Raw genomic sequence first — 12,424 nt, forward strand, 5'->3', positions numbered from 1 at the left:
CCCTTACCTGTTGGTGCTATCTACTATCTCAAATATATATCTCAATAATATTCACTGCTGTTAGAAGATTGACAAATTTTAATAATGGCCCAGAATTTGCTGGAGCGAACACATGAATTCGATTTGTTTTTCCTCACCCTTCAGATCGTATTATTTTTGCGCCGCAAATTGCTGGACATTTGAATTGATAAATGGAGTGGTGAGGTCAACGGAGCATTTGGGACCTCCTGAATGCCTGGTCCAATGGTCTATCTCCATAACCAATTAAAGGATGGAGAAAGAAACAGAGGGAATGGCAGAGAAGGAAACAGGGTGAATTAGAGTCAAATTAGATACCAAAAGAGAGGGAAAGAAAGATTGGATTAAGAGAGAGAGGGGAAAAAAGAGACGGAAATTTAACATTTAAAAATCCTCTAGGAACAATGTATTACCTGCAGGAGTGAGATTCCACAGTTTCAATTGTTCCCTTTCTGGGTCTTTATGGTTGAGTTTCAGGTAGGGCCATAAATCACATCATCAAATGATCCTTACCACGTGAAATGACAGCCCTAAAATGTCTCCGGCAAGATTCATTCGTATTTACGGCACAAATCCAGCAATTTCTTGTTATTCACGGGGAGATCGAGGGCGAGCTCCCGTTTTCGCGAGGCTAATGGCGGAGTGGCGCAAACCATCCAGCAATTTGTGGCGATTCCCAACTTACAGCATTTTTCATCCTCACCACAAATTGCTGGGTTTTTTAACACACTAATAATGGTGCGTGGTGTGAACTCGGCATTATTTTTCCAGCAATTTATAGGCCATTAATTGTGATCTCCACTTTTGCAGCAGGGAAAATAGCCCAAAATAATTTGGCAGCAAAGAATAATTCCCACTTTTATTTCCTGTCTTCTTTCTCGGCAAGTTTTCATGGTAACAATTAAACTAATGAGTTTACAGGATATTTGAGTGAAGTAGCAAAACATTTACAGGAGGAACGTGTCATGCGTCCACTGGAAAATCCACTGTTGCAACCACAGTATCAGCAACAGATCAGCATAAATGGCTTCAACCTGCAGAGTAAAGGTAGGAAACCTGCTGTTACTGAGGACTGGCAGGTATTCATTCACCTGTTGACTATGTGAACTCCTACTGGTGATTCATAAAGGAAGTTGTGAGTCACCTGCATGTCATTCCAGTTTCGATGTTAAACAGGAAGCGGACCATTTCTGATCATTGGTGGGCCCCAACTAAACAAAATATACTGGAGTTAAAACAAAATCTGAGAGAGATCAATTTCTGGTGTTATTTGTTCAACTTGCATCAATTAAGTAAGTACAGCATTAGTTTATTTATCATTACATCAAAGACTGTGTGTGTGTGTTTGTGTGAGTGAGAAAGAGAGCACGAGAGGTTTCCAGCGTAGATGGGTGTGCTCAGTAAGTATATTTAAGTGAAATGTAATAAGAAAAAGAAGAGCTAAATTATCCACCCTGTCTTCTAATGATAGCTATACGTTCTCCACTACAATAAGTAGAATTGTAGTTTTACTTATGAAAAAAATAGTAAATAGGAGTGTTGGGACAATTGGCAAAAGTAGTCAAATTCCTGATTCAAAACAAGGGAACAGGAGTAGGCCATTCTGCCCCGCAATGAGATCATGGCTGAGCTGTATCTTAACTCCATTTACCCGCTTTGGCTCCATTTCCTTTAATACCCTCGGCTAGCAAAAATCCTTTGATCTCAGATTTAAAATGATTGATTGAGCTATCATCTACTGCTTTTTGTGGGAGAGAGTTCCACACTTCTACCACCCTTTGTGTGAAGAAATGTTTCCTAGCTTCTCTCCTGAATGGTCTGGCTCAGATTTTAAGGTTATGTCCCCTTGTCCTAGATTCCCCCACCAGCGGAAAAAGTTTCTCTCTATCTCCCTATCAATTTCTTTCAAAATCCTTAGAACCTCAATCAAATTACCCCTTAACCATCTACATTCCAGGGACTACAAGCCTAGTTTATGTAATCTCTCCTAATTTAACCCTTGGAACCCTGGTAACTGCTGGCTGTGCTTATATGAAGGCCTGCTACAGTAATGTTGCTTACATTATTTCTGTTGACTAAAAAATATTTTAGTGTTTTAATGTATGAAATGGAAGTCTATTATTGTGCGCTGAACACCTGTGTAAAAAAAAAATCACCTGTACTAACTTCAAAAGAAAGTGTTGCTAAGTCAAACAAACCTGTGTAACCTTGTACCATTGTTTAAAAAGGGTGGAAGAGATAGACCAAGTAATTATAGGCCAGTCAGTTGAACCTCGGTGGTGGGCAAATTATTGGAATCAATTCTGAGGGACAGCATAAATCGTCATTTAGAAAGGCACAGGTTAATCAAGGACAGTCAGCGTGGATTTGTTAAAGGAAGGTCGTGTCTGACTAACTTGATTGAATTTTTTGAGACGGTAACAAGGAGGGTCGATGAGGGTAGTGCGTTTGATGTAGTGTACATGGATTTTAGCAAGGCTTTTGACAAGGTCCTAAATGGCACACTGGTCAAAAAAATAAAAGCCCATGGGCTCCAAGGGAAAGTGGCTAGTTGGATCTAAAATTGGCTCAGTGGCAGGAAGCAAAGTGTAATGGTCGACGGGTATTTTTGTGACTGGAAGGCTGTTTCCAGTGTGGATCCGCAAGGCTCAATACTAGGTCCCTTGCTTTTTGTGGTATATGTTAATGATTTGGACTTGAATGTGGGGAGCTTGATCAAGAAGTTTGCAGATGATACAAAAATTGGCTGTGTGGTTGATGGTAGGGAGGAAAGCTGTAGACTGCAGGAAGATATCAATGGACTGGTCAGATGGGCAGAAAAGTAGCAAATGGAATTCAATCCAGAGAAGTGTGAGGTAATGCATTTGGGGAGGGTAAACAAAGCAAGGGAGTACGTAATAAATGGGAGAATACTGAGAGGTGTAGAGGAACAAAGGGACCTTGAAGTGCATGTCCACAGATCCCTGAAGGTAGCAGGACAGGTAGATAAGGTGGTTAAATAGGCATACAGGATATTTTTCCTTTATTAGCTGAGGTATAGAATATAAGAGCAGAGAGGTTATGCTAAAACTATATAAAACATTGGTTAGGCCACAGCTTGAATATTGTGTACAGTTCTGGTCACCACATTACAGGAAAAATGTGATTGCACTAGAGAGGGTGCAGAGGAGATTTACGAGGATATTGCCAGGGCTGGAGAATTTTAGTTATGATAAAAGATTGGATAGGTTGGGGTTGTTTTCTTTGAAACAAAGGAGGCTGAGGGGAGATTTAATTGAGGTATATGAAATTATGAGGGGTCTAGATAGAGTGGATAGGGAGGTCCCTTAGCAGAGGGGTCAGTGACCAGGGGGCATAGATTTAAAGTGATTGATAGAAGGATTAGAGGGGAGCTGAGGAGAATTTTTTTTCACCCAGAGGGTGGTGGGGGTCTGGAACTCACTGCCTGAAAGGGTGGTAGAGGCAGAAACCCTCATCACATTTAAAAAGTACTTGGATATGCACCTGAAGTGCCGCAACCTACAGGGCTACGGACCAAGTGCTGGAAAGTGGGATTAAGCTGGATAGCTCTTTTTTGGCCGGCACAGACACAATGGGCCGAATGGCCTCCTTCTGTGCCGTAACTTTCTATGATTCTAACTCATCAGGATCAACCTTTTAGAAGCAGAATTTAAGCCGATATTTGTCAGCTTCTACACATCTTATAAAGTAATTTAATTCCATTGATCGCAGAGGAGCCATGGAACCTTTCCCTACAATTTGGCTTGTTTTTGCTGCATTTTACGACCAGTTTTTCTTATGCACTGAACAAACAGATTATCTGTTCAGATATTTTATTCCAGCTGGATAATGAGTGAGCAAGTAGCAAAAGGGGAGGTGAAACATTTATACTTTTCAATGCTGTTAAATGAGATATTGCAGACTCAGTACATTCAATCGATGGGGAGAGTTCCTTTTCATTTTGAGACTTTACAGTGATATTTATTCTTGAGACCATTGTACATTTAGATTACGTGTGCGCATTGATACATCAAACTTTATTGGCATTCCTGTGTTTGCACTGGGAGTAATGCAGGTTCAAAGGTTGGACTAGTTTTCTATTTGCGCATGGTGCTAGTGTTTCAGTTGCCTTCCACTTTAAAGATATTTTCTTTACTTTTTCTTGCATCACACCAGGATAAGAAGTAGGGGAGGGACAAGTAATCTCTTCAAAGGCATCTACCAATACTGCCTTGGAACCAGCTTGTAACGATAACAATAACTTGCATTTATATAGAGCCTTTAACGTAGTAACACATCCCCAAGGCGCTTCACAGGAGCGATTTATCAAACAAGATTTGACACTGAGTCACTTAAGGAGATATTAGGACAGGTGACTAAAAGCTTGGCCAAAGAGGTAGGTTTAAGGAGCCTCTTAAAGGAGGCGAGAGGGACAGAGAGGTTTAGGGAGGGTATTCCAGAGCTTAAGGCAGCTGAAGGCAGGGCCGCTAATGGTGGAGCGATTAAAATCAAGGATGTGCAAGAGGCCAGAATTGGAGGAGAGCAGAGATCACGGAGGGTTGTAGGGCTGGAGGAGGTTACAGAGATAGGAAGGGGGTGAGGCCATGGAGGGATTTGAACACAAGGATGAGAATTTTAAAATCGAGGCCTTGCCGGACCGGGCGCCAATGTAGGTCAGCGAGCACAGGGGTGATGGGTGAACAGGACTTGGTGCGAGTTAGGATACAGGCAGCAGAGTTTTGGATGAGCTCAAGTTTATGGAGGGTGTAAGATGGGAGGCTGGCCAGCAGAGCATTGGAATAGTCAAGTCTGGAGGTAACAAATGCACGGATGAGGGCTTCTACTTGGCACCTGAAGTGTACAGTGCTTAACTGGACCTGAACCTGCCTGAATTTACGGGACCAGGTTGTTAAAATGGCCCAGATGTTCCTCTGATGTAGGCCCATTCTCTAGCGGGGCCTGGCGTCTGGAAGTGCAGGAGGAGGTTGCAGGCGTGAGAGGCCCTCAGCAGTTACAATATTGGTCGGACTCTCTCGCTGCTGTACAAAAAAGACAGTCAATAACACATGCAAGGGGACTAATGCCTATTTTTTGTCAGCATTCTGCCAGTCTTATGCCCAAAAATGGACGCAATGCATACCAATTTCTTACCTAATCTGTTTTTAGTCATGTTGGTTGAGGGATAAATATTGGCCAGGACAACAGGAGAACTCCCCTGTTCTTCTTCGAAATAGTCCCATGATTACGTACTTAAGTCTCTGGAGTTGGGGCCCGAACCCCGACATTCTGACTCGGCTATCTTGTACTCTGCTACTTGGTAGGGGAAGGCCTGCAAGTGGGACGAGTCTGTGGATCAGAGCGGCAATCTTTTTAGGCCACGTTGTATTCCTGCAGATGGAATGCACCAGTTGAGAGGCAGAGGCATTTTTTGATCTTTATTTTGCTGTGTGTGTACAACTCTCCGCACTCCTTCCACCCTTCGTCTGCTGTCACGTAACGTTAACGATATACCGTGACCAGAGGCAGCCAGTGGGGCAGAGAAGTAAGGGATTGGAGAAAATAAATATTTGAGTGCCTCGATGTGCAGTGCCATTAAGAAACTGAGCTGTAGGGGTTGGAAATCATGGCCCGAGAAAGGGATTAACATTTTCTTCATAGTCTGGAGGATGATTGAAGAAGCCGTCTCAATGGGAGAAAAAGAATTAAAATTAAAAACGTAAAGATTTTTAAAAAATTCTTACATTAAATGACTTACTAGTAAAACTCCAATATGGTAGAGAGTCAGAGCTGAGGAGAAAAGGCTACCGTACAATGTCTTGCAGTGTCCAAAGTAGGGGTTGGAGAATTCTTAATATATTCTAGCATTATTGCTTACCAAATTAATGGGAAAATCCAATTAAAAGCATAATAGGACGTGTAACCCAAGCCTTTTTTAGCTGTATTCTTTTCAGCTTTGTACTTTGGATTTTCATTCATTAACACTGTCACTTATGCCCAAATGAACATGGTAAACTGACATCTGGAATTGCACAAACAATGACAGAGCTATCTCTATATGAATCTGTTCAAGTCACTTGTTCCATTATTCTCTGCCAAACCAAGTGGTTTATCAAAGAAAATCACATGTAAGCATATGGTTTTTATTAATACTGTTATTCATATTTTCTTGGGATTTTGGTAGATTATCTGGACAGAAATTTGACATGAGGAATTGATTATTTGCGTGCACTGTGAGTGTAATTTCAGTGTCACTCTTTATTAGTTGGTAGCCTTACGATGCATTCTGTTCCATTGTGAGGAGCGACAGGAATTTCTGTTGAATTATTAGTATGATATCAGCCGTTAGGTACGTTTTTTTGAAAAGTAATACAACAGGTGCGCAAGGAGGTACAGAATAAAGGTTCTCTTACAATCCCTGGGTCTCACCATTACATAGGAGCAGGAGTAGGCCATTCAGCCCCTCTAGCCTGTTCCACCATTCAATTAGATCATGGCTGATCTGTATCTTAACTCCATCAAACAAAATTTGACACCGAGCCACATAAGGAGATATTAGGACAGGTAACCAAAAGCTTGGTCAAAGAGATAAAGTAAAAAATTAGCATTGGGCACAATGAAGTTTTATTTGAACTGACAAATAAAAGGAGCTTGCAAGCCAGACTCAGACTATTGGCTGTGTCTTGGACACCCTAACCTCCAGGATTCTGACAAAGGATCAAAAGGAATCAATCAGCCCCCTGTATGGATTCCAATATTAATTTCACAGATGGCACTTTGACAGGAAGAAGCTTAAATTGCAGGATTGCCGATCATTGCTTCGGGTGCACGACACGAGCTGACCTGCTAGCAGGCTCGCTGGAGATCAGCACGTACTGTATTGCTTTTCTTTAGTGCTCCCCTCTGTACCTGGAGACCCATTGGTTGGCATCGGAGCCCAAGGCAATGTCAAACCCCCACAAGTCCTTTCTGAATAGAATTGTTTGCCCTGACGTACATGGTGGACGGCTGCTGACTCCCTTGAGTAACTGATAATAGCAGGGGCCCAGGAGTTGGTCATCTCGGGTAGAGGAGATAAAATAAGTGGGGTGGGGGAGGGAAGAAACAAAGAAAGAAAAACAGCAACTGTGCCATACTGTTTGGAAGGATAATGAATAAAGTAGCCTGAGATTCTGATGTCTAATGTGATGTTAGGTACAGTGCATGCTAATAAATATTAGGCCAGATTGACAAAAAGCACAATGACTAAAGCTCATCATTTAATCTTCATGTTGTTCAACTTCCATACCTTGTGCATTGTGTTCTCTGTTTATATTGTGCCAGCCTTTGTTTGTTTATTCTGATTTTAAAGCATGACTTGTACTCCACCTTCAAAGTTAGCACAAAAGGGGTGTGTTGAAAAGCTGGTAACATATTAAAAGCTAATGAGTACTTTTTATGTTGAAACATATCCTGTCCAAAACAGACAATGGCTTTATAGTTTGGAGAGGGTTTTTTTTCCCTTTTCTATAAAATAGGAATAAGAGAATTCAAATCTGTAATTCAATGTTATCATAATTATTAAAATAATTTTGCTAGCTATCCCAATAACTCAGGGAATGACTGTGGTAGGGAGCAATACTCACAAGGTTCCACTCCCAGTCTGTGCTCTGGATTAGGGAGGGTGGAGAATCAGTCCGAGCTCCTACTTTTGATCATTGTATACTGGATATACCTGACTATAAGTGGAAGTTGTTGGTGCTGAAGTAATCAATCTTCATTTGTAAGTCTTAACAATCAGTGTCAACAGGTTATTCAGATGTGGGGTGAGGGTGGGGCCATAACATCCGATTCCCCATCCTGTCCCCACCCACGTGTCCATACAAGAATGTCCAGCAAGGGTCACTGGGCAGCGATTATCAACAGCAGCCCTGGCAAATTTTTTCCCTCACAAATCCAAATACCTAAAAAAAAAAAAGCAACAAAAGCTAGCCAACAGGAAACACAGTTTCCAAAAACTTAACAATTCAAGAGTGACCCCATTTGCTCCCATTCATTGCTACCTATTCCCCCTTCCCTATCACCTTCACTGTCGTCCATTTTCCCTTTATCTTCATCCATTTCCCTCCTCTCCTCTCCTCTTCAATATCACCATAGCCCTCTCTGTGCCCCTCTTCCTTCCCTGTCCCTTAAACGCTGCCCCTACTCTGGGTCCGGTTGCTAATGGAAGTTATTCAAGCTACTGCATATTGTAAACAGGAATTCCTGTCCTAGCAAGAATTCCCACCAGTCCCACCTACAGTACGCAGAAACCAGGATCACTTCCATTAACAATCGGATTCAAGTAGGAGCGGCATTGAGGGAAAAGGCTGAACAGGCTGGGGCTCTTTTCCCTAGAAAAGAGAAGACTGAGGGGTGACCTGATACAGGTCTTTAAAATTATGAAGGGGTTTGATAGGGTAGACGTAGAGAAGATATTGCCACTTGTGGGGGAGACCAAAACTAGGGGCCATAAATATAAGATAGTCCCTAATAAATCCATTAGGGTATTCAGGAGAAACTTCTTTACCCAGAGAGTAGTGAGAATGTGGAACTCAATACCACAAAGAGTGGTTGAGGTGAATAGTATAGATGGAATTAAGGGGAAGCTAGGTAAGCACATGAGGAAGAAAGAAATAGAAGGATATGTTGATAGGGTTAGATGAAGTAGGGAGGGAGGAGGCTCATGTGGAGCATAAACACTGGCATAGACCAGTTGGGTCGAATGGCCTATTTCAGTGCTGTAAATTCTATGTCATTCTATGTAAAAAGGAATCCTGTCTGCACTGAGTTTCTCAGCAAACACTGACATGCAGATTGGGCCCCCAAAACACTGATATATCCATGAAATTCCGATAGTTACCATGTATGCCACGATTTGCTGGTAGGGTGAGATGAAGCAAGGTGGGAGGAGGCTCGTATGCAGAATAAACGTTGGCACAGACCGGTTGGGCCGAATGGCCTGTTCCTGTGTTGTAAAATTCTATGTATACTGAGGTCAATATCATGCTTCATCAATGACCTTCCCTCCATCATAAGGTCAGAAGTGGGGATGTTCGCTAATGATTGCACAGTGTTCAGTTCTATTCGCAACCCCTCAAATAATGAAGCAGTCCGTGCCCACGTACAGCAAGACCTGGACAACATCCGGGTTTGGGCTAATGAGTGGCAAGTAACATTCGCGCCAGACAAGTGCCAGGCAATGATCATCTCCAACAACAGAGAGTCTAACCACCTCCCTTTGACATTCAATGGCATTACTATCGCTGAATCCCCCACCATCAACATCCTGGGGTTCACCATTGACCAGAAACTTAACTGGACCAGTCACATAAATACTGTGGCTACAAGAGCAGGTCAGAGGCTGGGTATTCTGCGGCAAGTGACTCACCTTCTGACTCCCCAAAGTCTTTCCACCATCTACAAGGCATAAGTCAGGAGTGTGATGGAATACTCTCCACTTGCCTGGATGAGTGCAGCTCCAACGATACTCAAGAAGCTCGACACCATCCAGGAAAAAGCAGCCCGCCTGATTGGCACCCCATCCACCACCTTAAACATTCACTCCCTTCACCACCGGCGCACTGTGGTTGCAGTGTGTACCACCTACAAGATGCATTGCAGCAACTCGCCAAGGCTTGATCGACAGCACCTCCCAAACCCGCAACCTCTACCACCTAGAAGGACAAGGGCAGCAGGCACATGGGAACACCACCACCTGCACGTTCCCCTCCAAGTCACACACCATCCCGACTTGGAAATATATCGTCGCAGGGTCAAAATCCTGGAACTCCCTTCCTAACAGCACTGTGGGAGAACCTTCACCACACGGACTGCAGCGGTTCAAGAAGGCGGTTCACCACCACCTTCTCAAGGGCAATTAGGGATGGGCAATAAATGTTGACCTTGCCAGTGACACCCACATCCCATGAATGAATTTTTTAAAAATTGCAGGACCCCAACTTCTATCCTGGCTGAGGTCCTGGCTAATTCAGCACGAAGCTGAGGCCTTTCCCGTACAGAGCCACTGAGTGAGACTCTCAATCCCAATTTCAAAAAGATGACAGTAGAAAGCATAATCATAAAACGACGATCGACTGCACGGCTTAGGAACGATATAAGTCGCAAGAAATTCAAGACCTTACTTACCAGTAGAGGGCACCCCTGGCAGCTGTTCAGTGTCAGAAATAGTAATGGCCGTTTTTGTGCCGATTTTCTTCCCTTCTATGCCGAAGTTACTTAGGCCCTGAATTTCATTGGGGCCTGGGCTGGAATTCGGGAGTAATGGAGGGGGAGGGGGAGGGGGAGGGGGAGGAACATTAAAAAAAAATCATGTGATTTTTTTCAACTTCTTTGCACACTTTTTAATTTACTAGTTATTAATAGTTACTAACAACTATTATAAGTCATAACAATATTGGAGCTGGGATAAAAGGATGTTTTACTGGGCAATGGCCATTGACATCCTTCCTAAAGTAAGATGCCCCAAAATGGACACAATATTGTAACTGTGATCTAACCAATGATTTGGATAGGTTTAGCATTATGTCTGTGCTTTTTTACTCAAAGCCCCTAGCTATAAAACCAAGGTTCCATATGTTTATTTTTCTACAGCATTATTAACTTGTCCTCCCACTTTTAAAGTTTTATGCTTTGTTGCATTATGTTAACATTTTAAATGGAATAAGTGACTTAGCTTGATAATTTTGGCACCACACTTTAGAAAGGACATCAAGGCCTTGGAAAGGGTGCACAGGAGATTTACCCAGGGATGAGGGAGTTATGTGGAGAGACTGAAGAAGCTGGCATTGTTCTCCTTTAGAACAGAGAAGGTTACGGGGAGATTCAATAGAGGTGTTCAAATCATGAGGGGTTTTCATGGAGTAGATAGGGAGAAACTGTTTCCACTGGCAGAAGGGTCGGTAACCTGAGGACACAGATTTAAATTAATTGGCAAGAAGGCCAGGGGTTAGAGTTGGAGACATTTTTTTTTACACAGCAAGTTGTTATGATCTGGTATGAGCTGCTGGACAGGGCGGTGGAAGCAGACTCAATAGTAACTTTCAAAAGAGAATGATAAATATTTTAAAAAGGAAAAATTTACAGGGCTATGGGGAAAGAACGGGGGCGGGGGGGTGGGGAGTGTGACTAATTGGATAGCTCTTTCAAAGAACTGGCAAAGGCACGATGGGCTGAATGGCCTCCTTCTGTTTTGTATGATTCTATTCTAATTTTGGCAGTGTCACATATCCAAGCCCAGTAAAACCAGGGTACTGATGGATGTGAGAGAATTTGCACATGAGGTTTTTAGTAGGAACACTAGAAGCTCTGATTCACCACATCAACCTAAATCAACACCAATTCATTAAAACACCAGACAAAATGCATGTTCCTGCTTGCTGAATTCCTGGTTTCAGCTGTCCTCTCATGGCGAAGTACTATATAGAGGCCAACCACATGGAAGGGAGGAGAAATAATTGGGAGTCGCCATGGATTATGCTTACAAAGTTGATTATACATCAATATTGGGAAGGAACAACCTGTCCTCAATAAAGGAAGGGCATGAGGGAAAATTCAAAAGAACAACTATAAAAATAAGTGGATGAAACATTTTAATAGTAAACAGAAAATGCTGAAAAACACATAGCAGGTCAGTAAGTATCCAATTCCCTTTGAAAGTTACGATTGAATCTACTTCCACCACCCATTCAGGCAGTGCATTCCAGGTCATAACAACTCGCTGCGTAAAAGAATTTCTCCTCATCTCCTACCTGGCTTTTTTGCCAATTATTTTAAATCTGTGTCCTCTGGTTACCGAACCTGCTGCCAGTCAGAAAGATTGGTCAACATACTGCATGGTGCCATTCAGCAGGATTAAAGTTATATTTTATAATTGTTATTGCAGTGGCTGTTGCATGATGTGTTGCATTGAAAGTCACTGTTTCACTGTTAGACTAAATACATAATGCAGATTTTGATTCCAAGATATGGGCAATAAAGTTATTTCTGCGGCAGATGGTCAGAGTGGATAGGAGGCAGTCAACAACATGACGTTTCATTGTGTGTGTTCAGATGACCTAATGAGTAGCATTCTACTTTTTCACCAGTGGTAAGCCCAAATGCACATATCACAGGAAGGTTTCCCTCTTTATTTCCCCTACCTTGGCTCCCAAACCAGCAACGCCCTCGATTTTAATATTCTCATCCTTGTTTTCAAATCCCTCCATGGTCCCCCCCCCCCCCCACCCCCCATCTCTGTAACCTCCTCCAGCCCTACAACCCTCCGAGATCGCTGTGTTCCTCCAATTCTGGCCTCTTGCGCAGCCCCGATTCCCTTCGCCACACCATTGGCGGCCGTGCCTTCAGCTGCCCAGGCCCCAAGCTCTGGAAT

General features: G+C 42.8%; 1 long non-coding RNA gene across 1 annotated transcript in view; it reads right to left on the minus strand.

The window, feature by feature from the left end:
- The window catches only part of LOC137321213 (uncharacterized), a 79,718-nt gene that overhangs the window by 42,880 nt on the left and 24,414 nt on the right, over positions 1–12,424 (minus strand). The window contains exon 2 of the long non-coding RNA XR_010962740.1: positions 10,183–10,301. This is a non-coding gene — a long non-coding RNA (uncharacterized lncRNA). The remainder of the gene's footprint in view (positions 1–10,182; positions 10,302–12,424) is intronic.

Source organism: Heptranchias perlo, chromosome 4 (genome assembly GCF_035084215.1).
Source record: "Heptranchias perlo isolate sHepPer1 chromosome 4, sHepPer1.hap1, whole genome shotgun sequence".
Classification (NCBI taxonomy): Eukaryota; Metazoa; Chordata; class Chondrichthyes; order Hexanchiformes; family Hexanchidae; genus Heptranchias; species Heptranchias perlo.